This window comes from Athene cunicularia (assembly GCF_003259725.1).
Source record: "Athene cunicularia isolate RWA chromosome 1 unlocalized genomic scaffold, athCun1 chr1_part2, whole genome shotgun sequence".
Lineage (NCBI taxonomy): Eukaryota > Metazoa > Chordata > Aves > Strigiformes > Strigidae > Athene > Athene cunicularia.
In genome coordinates, this window is record NW_020799092.1 from 29,312,204 (window position 1) to 29,328,675 (window position 16,472).

The following is a 16,472-nucleotide window of genomic DNA, read 5'->3' on the forward strand; positions in this document are numbered from 1 at the left end:
AAATTTACACAGAAGTACATACACTTCCTTTTGACTATTTACATAATCATATTTCACCGGGGATTCTAAGGAAGACAAATCCCAAATTAGGTTTATAATCTTCACAGAGATCCTAATACCTTTTAAGGTGAATCGATTCAAAGTTTCATACAGAAGAAAGCTTGGCATGTCTGCATCAGAACAGGAAGATTGCTTAACTCCACCCTGTGTTTTTTGTCCTGTGAGGACAGAATTTTATCTTGTGGATTTTTAATTGGATTTGGTGCAACAATAAGATATTTGTTGCCAGAAACACAGCTGCTGTGTCACAAATAAAGGTGTTTTAAAGCATTATATATGTGTTATTTTAGCTGTATATTTTGGAGTGTGTGAGACACCCGAGTTCTGAAAATAAAAATGTATTATCTATACATATACAAAAAAATTTTAATAGCACTAAGGCTGCTTTAAAATTATGTCAATGTTTCTATTTTTTAATCAATCTTTTATCCCCTTTGATTTTCTACTAAAGAAAGATGAGAGCTTTCAACTCTTAATAGTCTTTACTAAAAATTAAGGGTCCTATTCTTCACACAAAGATGTACCCTTTCTCCAAAAGCTGGGAGAACTTAGCACCACTCTCCCTGTTGAGTTTGTTGTACAATATTACACTCTTTCGCCCTTGATAGGTGGGAAAAGATAAATATAAAACAGGTATCTGAGAGCAAAACCCGCAGCATGTTGACACACCCAAATCAAACAGAGCAACTGTTGACTACACACTGACATCTGTGATTAAATTTTTTCAAGAAATGACCTAACAGAGTAAAAACCGACCTTCTGATCATTTTGGAGTGTCAGGATAGCGTAGCATTAACCCAGGCTTGAATGGGTTAATCTTTACTTAAGGCATAATGAGTGCCCTCTAACACTGGCAAGCAACAGGATATTTATCCTTTGCACATCTTGTATTCCTGGTAGGATAAGATAACACTGCAATTTTATTTCCTATTATTTTTTTCCCCACGGTCCTATACTCACAAATGCAGATGCAACCAAATAGCAAATCTAAGTCATCCGATTTCATTAAGTCTGTAAAAAGGAGGTAACAATTCTGGCAATAGCACACTATACCATAAATAGCAGGGCTGACACTCGCTGTGGTTCTACAGTAGGCAAATATTGACTAGAACCCAACCTGTAAACTAGTGAGCTCAGAGAAAGTTATTTACCATCATACCATGGCATAAGCCCACCAAAGTATGAGGGATACATGACCAAAAGTATTTGCTTCCAGCATCCCATGAATCCTATGCACACCCCACCAGCCCTGCCTCCAGACCACGCTGTACCACAGCACATTTCCTTAAGATAGAAATTACTTTACATTTGCACAGTTTGTAATTGGTGTCCTCAGTTAGCTCTGTCACCATGGAGGAAAAAACAAAACAAAACACACACACCAACTAAAACAACACACACCAAAAAGAACTTTGTAAAACCAAGAAATGTCCTAAGCTCTCCAGGTTCCCCAAAGTAAGTGGAAAAGAGCACAGACCTGGCAGAGACACAAGGTACTCCACAAAATCCTATGTCAACTCACAGACAAGAAAACCTCTTCATCCTTTTGCCTCCCACCTCTCTGCAACTAATAACCCCCAAACAAAGCAGAAATCCACATCACGAACAAAATATTCAGTTAGTACTAACCAAGTCAAGTCCTTAAGCATGACCTTTATAAACAAATAATAGTGGAGGGAAGGGGGACAGAATGGAAGAAGCTTCAAAATGGGGCTTTTTACTGATAGCACACTACTTACGCTGACCTCATGAAATGCTGGGGTTTCAACCCCAAGCCCCAAATTAAGGTTGACATATGGGTGATTCCCACAGCCCTTCACAAAGGGGGGGTGAGTTACCTTTAAGCTTCCCTCCAAGGTGCAGCTGGCCTTGCAGGGAGAGCCATTAGGTAAATGAGCCCCAGGTGTCCAGCATTAAGTAAACAAAGGTCAGGTGTCCCACTTGGAGATAAAAGTTGGGACCACTTGCAGGAAGGGGCAGTGTTTGTCTGTGAGGTGGGTGTGCTTTGCAGAGTTTCCTGTTGGGGAAGGACCTCCTGACTCCCTGGAACTGGGCTCCAGTCAGGTCTGGCCTTTCTAAATGCAGGCTGTGTAGCAATTCAGTATGTGGCTTCCTTGGTCTTATGTATTTGGTTTGTTGACTCAGTTGTCTCCTGTCCCTTTTATGGGAGACTGCATTTTGGCATTTATTCCACCCATTGTTGGTTGTGTGGTGTCATTGTTGGGGTCAGTGGGATTGATGTCAATTATGTATAATCTGACTGACTTGTTTGTACCGCCAGTGCTCACCCATGTACTGACCCTTTTGTATCAAATACAATTTGATTATTGGTTCATCTTTATGCTGGCTGTGTCCTTTATGCTAGGCCTCATAATTGGCAAAACACCTCACCACATTAACAGGAGTGTTTTGAAAAGGTACCACCCATACTGCTTGGAAATGTTCTCAAAAACCTGCTAATTCACCGAAATTAATGTCATTTACATAATGGAACCATTCTATCTCTGCTGTACCACTGGCCTTGCATAAGACTCCCTAGACCATGAAAAAGGTCATATTAAACCAGCCAGCCATATTTGGCCAAAACTTCTCTGGCTGACACAGACCAAAGACCTTTCTTTCTGAAGGGCCTGTTACTTTGGAACACAATGATACACCACCGGCTGTGAATGAGAGAGGCACGAAACTGATCTAATCGACAGGATCAATGAGTAGCACACAGCCCACAGAACCATGTCTTGGAGCTGTCAGAAGCAGAGATGCCATATCTGCTGCTTAGCCCAGAAATCCAGCCTGCACCTCCTGGACAGATGGCTGAGCTCACAGTACAAGCCCTTCTCCTGATGCCTGCTCATCATCATCATCATCAAGTAAGTATACCATGGGGATAAGGAGCTACATATGTGGGGCAACCAAGGAAAATCTTGCCCCCAGAGGCAGATGGGACAGAAACATAGCAGGGAGGAGCTGAAGGATGAGGGAGAGTAAGGTACAGCAGTAGAAAGGGGACAGCAGGCCCAATGCCAACAAACCGGAGTTTTCAAAACTCTCCTCTAAGCAAGTTTCTCCTGACCCACCACAGAATAGAACAGAACAAAATAATTTCAGTTGGTAGAAAAATGCTGCCTGGTCAAAGCATACATTTGATCTTTTTATTCCCAGATCTCTCCCAATTGGGAATGAGAGAAAGGCCATACAGTGTTTACTACAACTTCAATTTGCACTCCCATTTATCACAACAGCTCTAAGTCAACCCCGCAACTCTGAAAGAGTTTCCACTGTTGAAAACCCCACACCCAACTTCTGCTCCAAAACTGGTAACTCAAAACTCATGTCCTCTCTGGAGCACTTCTTGGCAGCATCAAATTGCCATTGATGTTTTCATATTAGACTATAAGACTCTGGTTACTAAGAACAAAATCACTGAGGCATCCAATCCCACCTGCTACAACAACTCAAAAGAGCAAAGAGTGAAGAAATCAAGGCACCTGAAGAACTACTCTCCCCTGAAAGAAACACTTGGCACTTTGTGGGACCACTTTCTAATCAGAAAGGGATGAGAACACAAAATCCAAGCCTCTCGCAAGTTGTCTCCAGCCTGCACAGCTCCAGCTCTGGGCATCCAGGGTGCATGAAGGCAAGCAGAGCACAGAGATACTGCCTGGCAGGAAGGAAGGATGGAGATTTGACACCCTCAGTAATTTTAGAGTAATTTCTATATATCCAGGTATTTCTAGACTTTAAAGAGAAAAGCATAACAAGGGATGAAACAGGATCCCAACACAGCTGTGCTACAAAATCTCAAGAAGTTCCCTTTATTACCCCATGGCATAGTTTCCAGCCTGTAAAATGATACAAGAGAACAGGGACGTGGAGTAGAGAGCTTCATCACCAAACATCTGAATGTAGTGACAATGAACAATCAAACACTTTGATGGTAAAAAGAAGAAAAATACCCCAACAAAACATACCAAAAAACACCCCACCCCCCTGAGCAGATAAGTTCATCATTTCAGATCCTTCTAACATATCTTTCCAAACTTTCACATTTACTTTTATAATAATTTCTCATTTCAATGAGAATATAAACATGTGAGAGTATGCTACAAGCAGTGAAAACTGAAACCAATCTTTCCAGCTATCTTCCTTATTAGAGGGTTTCACATTTCTCAGGATACTATGGTAACCTATTTGATCAATTCCTGCTTTCTCTTACACAGAGTGCCAGCAAAAGAGCAAGTCTGTGCCACTTAAGAGAGTAGTGTGTATCACGACTGGGCCTCACTTCTGCAAGAAAGGGTCTGAAGATGCTAGTCACTTTACAGGCAAGTCTCCTGCACAGCTCTGTTACATCATACAGCTTGTTCTTACTATCAAATAACGCTGGATCTATACTATCAACTTAATCTGAACCTAAGTTGCACAATGGAAATATTCTTATTTTTGAAACCACACCTGTAGTATAATTATACACCAACCCTAGAATAAGTTTACTCTGGACTCATTACTTAGTGCATATTTAAGTTAGGGAGCAAATACCACATACCATTTTCTCAGAGAAAAGTGCAGGTTTTTCCCACATGACAGAACGATGCTACTTACATCACACTGCTAGGATCTGTGATTCGGATTTAGAATGTAAAGCTACATATATGTTCAGCAGGACAGGAAACAGCAATCATTCCTCCCAAAACAGCTATGTCACTTCACAGAAAGGCTAATAATAATTTCATTTATACAGTTAAGCATGCAGCCAAAGCCCAGCACATTAGGAAGGCAGTACTTCACTGTAGTAAAAAGTGTAAAACTACAAAGTTTATAAAATTTCCATTTATATTCCACAAGAATTTGGCTCTTGAATGAAAGCCTCTGGATAAGGCAGAAACATATTTCTGCTTTTCAAAGTTCCCATTTTCTCAGCATGACATATTTTGCCATTCAACTTGATCCTGAAATTAAATATATAAATGGCATTTTTCAAGAACTGGAAGGTAAAAGCAAAAGACAGGCTTTTGGTGCCAGACCTGTTCCAAAGTAAATATATATAGCTCAATAAAGCAAGTACGTTCAAAACCACCAGCTATCACCACCATGTGTAGTGCTGGAGCTCTTCTGGACAAGAAGCTAGAGCAGACTTGGCAACACTGCTTGGCTTCTTACAAACACAGCAAAGCAACTCACAAAACTGGGCACTAAAAGCCACCACCGACAAGCAGTTTATTTAAAAAGTGCTATCTAGGAAAGCAGCATGGATACACAAGGCTACAAGTATGAGCATGAGCCCAGCTGCTCCCAAACTTGTTTCAGCTTTCTTTGAGAGAGAGGTGGGGGGAAGAGAGAAAACACAACGCATTATACACAAACAGCATGATTCACACCAAAAGACAGTGACAGATAAATTAAATAAGCAACCAGAGGCTCAGAAGGACAAGGTGGTGTGACATCCAGCAAGAGCGAGGGGAGGAGCAGCAGTTGGAGCAGCAACTTCTGAAACATGCAACTGTATGTGGTATGAATTGACAGGCAAACAAACAGAAAGCAAAGATAAAAATCTTGTACAACAGCTGATAGTTCTAATGATGAAACAGAAGGAGAAAGTGGTCATACTGTGGTATCAGCCCAGAGGGAAAATTACTTTCTGCACTACAGTTTCTGTTAGCACAAAACTGGCAATTGCACTGTGCATATTTTCACCATCCAACTGTTTATACCAAATCTCCTCCTGGAGAGATTCCCTGTCTTCTTTATCTATAACCCACTTTAAATCCACTTCCAAAGCTTTTGAGAAACCTCCAGAAACAAATAAAACACTACAGGATCCTGAAGTCTCTGAGCAGCAAGCAAACATGAAACATGAAATCTATGTCAGTTATAGGCCAGTATTTTTCAACTCTTGGAGCCTGATCTTAATACTATTATTACTAAATATAGATTTCCATGTTCAGAATGAAGGTCCAAAGTTCATTTAGGTCAATAAAAAAGCCTTCAGCTCAATAGATTTTGGCCTGGTATTCCTATTCTAACATCTGGATGATACTAGCTGTGCTACTGCTATTACTGAGTTCATAGTTAATAGATCAGCCAAGCACTGCTCTGGGGCACATTTCAGAAAGAAAAATAAATATTACATTCCTACATAATTCAGGTTTTCAGCAGTTTCACCATTCTCAAGCCCTATTTTATTTAATATGCTATCTGCCAAATAAAACAAATCAGATCCTTCAATATGCAGATTACTCTTCTTTGACATTATTGCCAAGACCAGATCTTTCTGACACTCCAGTTTTTACAACAGTCCCCATCTGAGAAGGGAAAATGAGATAACAAGACATCACTGACACTTCAGCATTTCATTTACTTCATTTATATACTTCATTTCCCTTGGCTTGTTATTCATTCCACAATGTACATTTTGTTCTATTAAGTTTTGCTACTTTAAAAGATACAGAGTGAATTACATTTGTTCTATTTAAAGTAGCACTAAAACTGAGTAAAATTAGTCCTGTTAGAACAGGCTTTGCTATTTAAAAGCAAAAGATGTTCAAACATTTTAGCCATTTTAAGTCATTCTTGCTTTCCCTATGAAGCATCTGGATGAATTGCCCATTATAGTCACAGCTAAAAGCAGAGAACACTCCATGACTCACCCAGCCCCAGCTCGTAAACCAAAAAGCGTGGATGCTCCCAGTGCCTGATCCCTCTCCAACCATGAAAAAAACTTGAGGAAACGTTCACAGACACAAAGGACTCGGGGATGGAAATGCTGCACGGGTCCTGCAGCCTCAGCAGCTGCTGTGCTTCTGGGACCAATGACACCAGGGAAACCCGGGGGACTGCAAGGCCCAGAGAGCAACTTAGGCTGTCAGTGGCTGGCTCCAACATGCCCCCTAAACCCTAGGAGAACTTTTCACCCAATGCACCCAAGTAAGAAATGCTTTCAAAACAAAGGAAATTACTTTCCTATCTTGGGGTAGACAACTAAACCCACAAACACCCCAAAATGTCAAAGCAGGGCTCTGAGTAGACTAGGCAAAAAAAACCTCTGAAAAATACCAACAACCCTGACCTGCAAAGGCCACAGTTGTATGCACACTGTACATTGGCATTAGCCAGCACTGTTTCTGAAAGAAGCCATCCCACTTTCCATCAAACCATCTGTTTGTTTCTCTCCTGCTGCCACTAGGTGCTTTGTGTCAGTGTGAGAAGCTACGTAACCCAGATTGAGAAAACACATTGGGCTGAAACAATTTCTTTTAAAAGATTTTGGTGCAGCAAATTTTACCTGCATTGATTGAAAAGGGCCACTCTTCCCCAGGCTGACCCTGTTCATTGCTTCCCATGGAGTTTGTCCAAAACCCAGAAGTGACAGGGCTTCATCTTTTAATTTGGTCCACAGAAATTAATCTCGCAAATCATTCCAACACACCCACAGTAAAGAAATATTTCCTAATATGGAATAAAACCTGAATATTGGAGTCATGCTGCATTCCAGGATTTCCTGCTATTCAACGAAGGTGAACAGTAGAAGTCTCCCATGAACGGTGGCTGTGATTCAGTTCTCTGCTACTTTCAACAAGCAGCAAGCACAGCCGACAAACACAAAATAATTTCCCTGACAGGAAAAGATATGGGCTGGGTGAAACTATGTATGTATACACAAAAATATATATTTATATGGGTATTATTTATATATTTATATGAAGTATGAAGTATATATATTTATATGAAGTATGTCATCTACACCTATATAAAATACATGCACTTTGTTTTCTTCCTTTTCATTTTTTGTCCACTCTAAGTAGCAAAAACTTTTAATTCAAACATCATAACCTTTGCTTTCACTAACAATGGGAGACTGGTCACCTAATATTTAGAAACAAATCCACTAATAAGGTCACTTCCATCTTTGCTCCACTTGCCTCAACCTTTGGCAATACAATTACATTCTTTATGCTCTACTGTCAATCACTCTCTCCCAAAGTACACTGAGACATCCTGTACTTAGAACACTCGTTCAGTGTTGAGTGACTTGCAGTGACATGAGCTCAGTCCTTTCAAATAGCTCATTTCATTTTCTTTACAGAGGGCTTTTTAAAACAATGCAATCATTTGTATTTTAGCATTATCCACTCAAATCGCTTTATTGTGCATGTATGTGGAGGTTTAACCCCAGCCAGCACTATACAGCTGCTGCAAGATAGGACACCCCCACCCACTCCATTAACCTCATGTAGAGAGAAAGGAGAAAATAGGTTGTACTTCAGCTCCATCAGCAAGGATGGAGGACTAGAGTTCAGAACAGGAAGGGAATAGGAGGTGCTGGTGTATCCACACACTGCTCTGTCTTTCAAGGGGTGTTCCAAATGGGAGATCAGCTCACGAAAACACTCTATACGATTAAATGAAGCACAAGACGCTATGAAGGAACTACACTTGCAGTCCCATGCAGTCACCATCCCTCACATCCAGGGTTTACTATGGCATCTGAATGGATGCATTTTAATCTACTGGCAACAAGAGAAACCATTAGCTTGCTGGAAAACTAACAATTCTGTGCCATGAAATGTCATTTTATAGCTTGCTTTGCTCACTCGTATCTTTCCTTTCTCCTGGCTCTCCCCAAGTTTCATAGTGCTGCAAATCTTTGCCCTCTTCAAAGTGTCTAAAAACAGGAATCTCTTCTATCTACTGAAGTAACTGCATTCCTGTGCACTTAAGCATTTTCTCAGCTTAAGCAGGTACTTACATCCAGGCATATTCAAGAAAATATTGTTTAAAAGATCTGCTAAATGAACTGGCATAAAAAAGCCTATGCTAAATATTCTGTTGCAATGTTTTGGATCATGAAATAATTATGAACAGAGCAAGGTCAATGACCAAAAATCTGCTTCCTCCTTACTGGTTTTCTGGATAAAATTATACTCAGGTCTAATGAAAGATATGTCCCACTCCAAAACATGTCCAACAAATTAATTCACAGTGAGTTTCTCTACATACAGCTCTTCCATGGTCAAGAGACACAACTTAGGACAGAAGTAAAGAATCAGAGGAGGAAGAGCTTCTAATATGTCATCTGCACAAAGTTTCCTTAAAATTGTAATATGTTTTCAGCTTTGATCCAATCAACTCTACTCTCAAATTTTACAGATGCTGTAAAGCCTTTCTATTTTCTAAGGAGCCTAGGGAAAAGGATCAGAGGGCAGCTTCACTTTTGGGAACTAGGAGTAACTTTTGCATTGGAGAATGCTGGAAGGAAAGAGTGCACTAAATTTGTTTTTACTGATACACGTTCAAATCCCTGACTCTTGCCAGGCTCTCTTTAGATCGTATCAATCAAATTAAGTATGGTAATTACACATAAGTGCATACCAGCAAAGGAACTGACTGCTAAATGAGATGTAGAACATCAATGACTGGCTATGGCCTGTGCAATGCCTCTAGTCAGGGTTAATGAGCACAACAGATCCCTCTGGCCTTAAAAAGCTGCAAATGCAGGTAGAGCATATTGTTTGTTTGTATATGAAATACTGGAGAGCAGATGTTTGTCCATTCAAATTCCACTACAACAGTTTAGTTCTTTATGATTTTTGGAGGAGACAGCTGTTGGCACAGAAAGCAGACTACCTTGATGAGGCCCAGAATACACAAAGATGGAAAGATGTGTGTGGTCTTTTGACTTAAGAGAGGAATCCATCTTACCACCTTCCTAGTGCCTTAAGTTGGGAAGCAGATCTGGAATGGTGGGGATGGAGCTATGCCTTATTCTTACCACTAAACCATCAGAAGCTCTAGCCATCAGTACCAAAGGTAGAAAAAGAAATTTCAAGAAGGAACAATAATAGCAACATCTGATCTCTACAGTGATAACAAGGACAACTGAAGAGAAGCATTACTATTCTGCCTTACTATCAGATTGTTTTAGCAAAGAACAGTCAATACAACTGCTTTTGCATTTCAACATCTATACTGCTATGAGAAAATATATATCACTGTATCAATCTATGTATCATTTTGAAAATAAAAATACACTGCAACTGGGTAGCCTGGTGTACTGGCTTTGTGTGGCAGGGTTTTTGTAGCAGGGCAGGGGACTACAGAGGTGGCCCCTGTGAGAAGCTTCTCAAAGCTTCCTGGGTTTCAAGTTGGACTCGCCTCTGGCCAAGGCTGGGCCAATTAGCAACATTGGCTGCACCTCTGATATTTAAGAAGCAGAACCTGAGAGAGAGTGAGGGACTTTGAGAAGGAGTTATGAGAAGAACACCTATGCAAACACCAAGGTCAGTGGAAGGAAGAAGGAAGTAGGAAGTAGGAGGTAGGGGGTGGCACACTGTAGCATGGACCTTATATCCCATGGTGAGACAGCACAGCAGGGCCACCCTCCCTGACACGCATGGAGGTCACCAGAGGAGCAGAGATCCACCTGTGGCATGTGGAGAATCCCCAGAACTACATGGAAAGAAGCCTCTGCTATCACAGTTCATCACTGGGAGGACTGCAACACGTGGAGGCGACCCACACTGAAAAATCTGGAGCAGAATGCATCCTGTGGGGAAGACTCAAAGCTGAGAGTCTGTAAAGGAGTCTCCCATAAGAGGGATGCCATATGAAGCAGAGGGAAGAATGCAGAAGAGTGCTTCCCCTCTCACCCTGGAGGAAGCAGCAGCAGGCTGACTGCACCACCTCATCCCCTGCCCTTGTGCCACTGGGGGAAGAGGCAGAGATATCGGGAACAAACCTGAGCCTGGGAAGAAGAGAGGAGTGGGGGGAGGTGTTTTTAAGTTATGGTAACATTTCTCACTGTCCCATTCTGTCTGTTAAGCATCATTATAGTTAATGTTTTGAATTAAAGTTGTGGGTGCGTATGCCTGCCCGTGAACCTTCTGTGTCACTGACAATGTAAAAGTATCATCAGCATTTGGGTTAGAAGATTAACGACATCTAAATTAATGATGCACTTGTGTTAGAAGACTAACGGCATCCAGATTAATGACGACTGAAAACAAAAGAATTTGTGCTTGTTAGGGAAGAAACAGATAAGAAGGTGTGTTGGTTTAAGCCCTGCTGGGACCAGAGACCACATTGCCATTGTCCCTCCCCCACCCTCAGACACAAGTAGGGCACAAACGCTGGGTTAAAATAAGAAGAAATTTAATACAACAGTGTAATAAACAATCTGAACAACAACAATAGCAATAACAACAACAATAAACAGTAATTACAGTAAACAAGACAAAAGATATACAGAGAAATACCTCAATGGTTATAGACAGCTCGCTCACGTGCTTCCCGTGACCAAAGCCACATAGAAAAAAGCTTCCCGCACTGCCACACCAGACCTGACCTCAGCATGGTATGAATAACCCACCTGGAGATCCCTTCCCCCTCTTTGCTGGGGAAACTTAACCCTATCCTAGCTGAACCAGGACAGAAGGGATTCTTTAAAATAACAAAGCAGAAACTTATCTACCGCCTGCGCACGGTTAGTAGTCCTTATCGAAAGCGCTGAGAGGAACTAGTTTTTGAAACGAGCATGCGCAAGAGCAACACACGGATTTGGTTATTTTTAGAATGTACAAGAATATATAAGGACTTGTTTTTTCTAATAAATATGGGAGCTTGACTGTTAACCATATTGGTATGTGTCTTGTCTCACAACCTTGTCCTGCAACATATGGCACCTGAACAGGAACAATAAAGAAGGCTTAAATGCGGAAGGCTTCAATGCAGAAGGCTCCAAAATATCGCTGAAGGCGATACTGGGAGCTTGCATGCGGGGAAGTAGAAGGAAGCGCTGGAACGTAGAAGTCCTGCAGGTAAGACCGTGATAGAAAAAGACATGGCACTAGGACTGTTGTTAAGTATCCTCTCTAAGAGAGGCGAAGAAACAGCTCTTAGCAATCTTAAGAAGCTCACTGAATAGGCATAGCAAAAGGGGCATTTTAAAGAAACGTGGAAGATGATGATAAATGCTTTGCAAACTATGAAAGCTGAACGAAAGGTAGCTGCGGCGGCCGTGGAGGCTCTTACACCGTCCCCCCCATCAGAGTAGGGCCAGCCGAGACTCCTCTGGAGAAGGAGGGGCCAGTAACATCACTGAATGAAGTGTGTTAGCATTGCCCAGTGGAAGTATGTCATCAGTGTTGGCCGGCAGAAGTGTGTCAGTGTCGGCTGGCAGTTCACTGTACCCTCCCTTCCCAATTGACAATAATAGTAAGAACAACAAGGTTAAAAAAGAGGATGATTTAAACAGATACTAGACAAGTTGCAAAAGACAGAAATATCAGTAAAGAGCTGTGCTACTAACAATTTACCACCTAGTTACAGTCCAAACACCACCATCAGCTGTAATGCCATTAGAGCAGTCTCGGCAGAGCCATTGGTCTGGGGTTATTCACAACATCATTCTCGAGGGAGACTGGCAATCAGCAGGAGCACTCGCACATTCCCCACTCACCGGTCGGACAGGCCATTGTGGAGCATACGCTTGGCAAGCTAAAATGTCTATTACAACAACAATGACGACAACAATGGGGGGAAAAAAAAAAAAAAAAAGAAAAAAGGAGGAGAGAAAAAAAACAGTAAAAAGGAGAAAAAAATAAAAAGAAAAAAGAGATAAAAAGGAAAAAAAAATGGGGAGATGCAGGGTATCAATCTACACCTCACGAAAGGCTAAATAAGACATTATATGTCATGAACCTTATAAACTTTTCCCGTCTCACAGGTGCCATCAATATTGTGTCATTTCTCATCACAGATACCAGATCAACAAGAAGTCCAAAGCAAAGCTCAAGTGTTAACAAAAAAACTAGAAAGTGGTAACTAGGAAGGGCCATTTCCTTTAATAACTTGGGGAAGAGGTTATGCTTGTGTCTTCACAGGTCTCGGTCTCCAGTGGTTATTGACAAGGTGTGTGCAACCACACCTGAGTCACAAGAGGCAGCGAGCACTCAGGATCCAGCTGTGGGTGATGTGGATGCCCCTGTGCTGACAGTGATCTCTGACTGATATTTAAGCAGAATGTCTGGGTAATGTTTGATACTGCAACAGGACAAAATACACTACAGTTGCCAACTCTTAAAAGAGAAAATGCTAACGGTAATTGCAACTCCTTAATAAAATATATAGGCTTACTAGCCACTAGTGAAAGATGTAGCTTAGACAGAATGTAGTTATCAATAAGGATAAAAAGCTGTAAGAATGTGTATTCAACTTCCTTTGCTAAGCAATATTAAGAATTGAGAACTCAGAGTGTTTTACCTTATTAGAAACTCCCTTGGTTTTCCCCTCTGAGTGGTGGCCAGGCTCTGGGTGGAACCCAACAGGAGGATGAAATCAGATGTTCCCACTCAAAGAAAAACACCAGTTATTTTGGCCTGTTGATTTAGAGGCTGGACCTGCTTGCAGCAACTCTGGATGCCTTACCTACGGATGGACGCATCACGCAGGATTTCCAATTTGCAAGGAAGGGTACTCTGAATTCTCACTGCACCCAGGGTTCCTCAGCGATTGCGGATCTGAGTGTTAGTGCTTTATTAACTTTGTGCTGTATAAATCTTTCTAATCACTCTCAATTTATATTTAGGCAGTATTAGTAATTGCAAGACAATACGCATAGCAGGATTATTGGAATGCTGTCTTTTTCTTCTGTTGAAATGTTGTCTATCTTGTGTAGTAAATGGCCTAGAGACCTTAATAAAAAGAAAAGGGGGAATTGTGGGTGCGTATGCCTGGTCATGAACCTTCTGTGTCACTGAAAATGTAAAAGTAACATCATCATTTGGGTTAGAAGATTAACGACGTCTAAATTAACGATGACCAAAAGCAAAAGAATTTGTGCTTGTTAGGGAAGAAGCAGGTAAGAAGGGATTCCTTAAAATAACAAAGAAGAAACTTATCTACTGGCTGCATGCGGTTAGTAGTCCTTATCGAAAGTCCTAAGAGGTACTAGTTTTTGAAATGAGCATGCGCAAGAGCAACACACAGATTTGCTGTTATTTTTAGAATGTGTAAGAATATATAAGGACTTATTTTTTTAATAAACGTGGAAGCTTGACTGTTAACCATGTTGGTGTGTGTCTTGTCTCACAACCTCATCCTGAAACATAAAGTGGCATCTTTTTTTCTTCCCCTAACAAGCCTGTCTTTTGCCTGTGACCATCAATGGGTAAAGCAACCTCTCCCTGTCCTTATCTTGATTCCTGAGCCTTTTGATTAATTTTTCCTCTTCCCAGTGCTGGGGAGGAAGGGGTGAGTGAACAGCTCTCAGTTGCCCTCTGGGCTCAAACCACACACCGGGGCTTATCCATCTAAAATTATATGTTTAGGTATATAGCAAAGCAGATTTTTCAGTGACAGACTCACATAGCCTTGCCTTCATGAAATCTGAGTCTTCCTGCAGCCTATTGCTTCACGTCCCATCTGCTAATCTACTCTAAGGCTGAAATGAAGCAAAGGAGTGCTTTATTATGGCTATGTGTATACACACATAATCCCTCCTATACAATCACAGAATCATCTAGGTTGGAAAAGACCTTGAAGATCACCTAGTCCAACCATTAACCTAACACTGACCATTCTCAACTACACCATATCCTTAAGCGCTATGTCAGCCCAACTCTTAAACACCTCCAGGGATGGGGAAATCCACCACTGCCCTGGACAGCCCATTCCAATGCCCAACAACCCCTTTTGTAAAGAAATACTTCCTAATATCCAGTCTAAACCTTCCCCGGTGCAACTTGAGGCCATTAACAAAGTAACAAGCAATAGGACAAGAGGTAAAGAGACTCCAGCTCTCTGCAACCTCCTTTCAGGTAGCTGTAGAGGGCAATGAGGTCTCCCCTCAGCCTCCTCTTCTCCAGACCAAACAACCCCAGTTCCCTCAGCCACTCTCTGTACGATCTGTGCTCCAGACCCTCCACCAGCTTTGTTGCCCTTCTCTGGACATGCTCAAGTAATTCAATGTCCTTTTTGTAGTGAGGAGCCCAAAGCTGAACACAGTCATTGAGGTGCGGCCTCACCAGTGCTGAGGACAGGGGTAAGATCCCTTCCCTGTCCCTGCTGGCCACGCTATTGCTGACACAAGCCAGGATGCCATTGACCTTCTCGGCCGCCTGGGCATACTGCTGGCTCCTGTTCAGCCAGCTGTCAATCAACACCCCCAGGTCCCTCTCTGACTGGCAGCTCTCCAGCCACTCCTCCCCAAGCCTGTAGTGATGCTGGGGGTTGTTGTGGCCCAAGTGCAGCCCCCAGCATTTGGCCTTATTGAAGCTCACGCAGTTGGCCTCAGCCCATCGCTCCAGCCTGTTCAGATCTCTCTGCAGAGCCTCCCTACCCTCGAGCAGATCAACACTCCCACCCAACTTGGTGTCATCTGAAAACTTACTGAGGGTGCAATCAATCACCTCATCTAGATCATCAATAAAGATGATCAATAAAGATCATCAATCACATATCCACCATGCCAGAAAGACAAGAGAAAGGCAAAAAAGGAAACGGAAATAAAAGATTTGTCTCTAGGTGAAAGATGATGCGGTTTGTGATGGGCATTAGTTCCCTGTGGAAGGTCAGTCTACATTCTTGGCCTGGGAAAGCTCACTTAGAATGGGTGTTTTCCTTTAAATTAATCTCAGAGACTTGATTCTATTATCTGGTTTCCTAGTTAAAGGACAACAGAAGCAAAAGCAGGGTGTGGGTAAAAGCTCTGGCTATATCCAGCTGCAAGAGAAAGTAAGAGGGAAAAGGAACAGAAGTTATTTGTTTAAGTTTCTAGAAGATACTAAGGTTGTATGTAGCTGCTACACTACAGTTAAACATGCAAGAATGGGCAAATTTCCAGATTTAAAAAAAAAATAATCTTCAAGAACCCTGTTTCATATGCTTTCAATATGAAATCTATTACGGCAAGAATAAGAGAACAACAACTTCTCTAGGAGCAAAACTTTCCTATGAAGAAATTCTTCTGGACAGAACAGTCTTGCAGCACATCCAGAAGGCTAAGCACGCTCTTGACTGAGAAAAGGAGCAAGACTCTTCAGTAAGGACTCTGTGGAACACAGGTCACCTCATATAAATGTATGGACTTTACAGGAAAGTAGAAGGAAAAGCAACACCTGTGTTCCTGCAGAATGACACTTACTGTTCCTTTTCAGTGTGTCTCTATTGTCCCATAAGGTGACCAAGCATCATTGTGCCTTCATTTCTTTATCTGTCAAGCAGAGACAAAGGCCAGTGGAGTCACCTGCAGGAAATTTGAACAAAAACACCAGTTTAGTGCAAACAATATGTAAAGATGGAGACTGGTAAAGTGGCAAATAAAGAAGTCTTCCAGGCAGTGATCTGAATTGCTTGGCAAGGTGGATACAACCAGCTATTTCCCATAAATAATAACCAGAGAAAAACCCAAATAAGCC

At 41.7% G+C, this 16,472-nt stretch overlaps 1 protein-coding gene across 3 annotated transcripts in view; it reads right to left on the reverse strand.

The window, feature by feature from the left end:
• The window catches only part of STK38L (serine/threonine kinase 38 like), a 65,727-nt gene that overhangs the window by 33,227 nt on the left and 16,028 nt on the right, over positions 1-16,472 (reverse strand). For 2 of the 3 annotated variants that reach the window (XM_026866700.1, XM_026866671.1), the window contains exon 1: positions 817-997. The exons of the other annotated variant lie outside the window; for it this stretch is intronic. The gene's annotated coding sequence lies outside the window, so the exon portion shown is untranslated. Of the gene's footprint in view, positions 1-816; positions 998-16,472 lie in introns of those variants that run through there. 3 annotated transcript variants of the gene reach the window in all.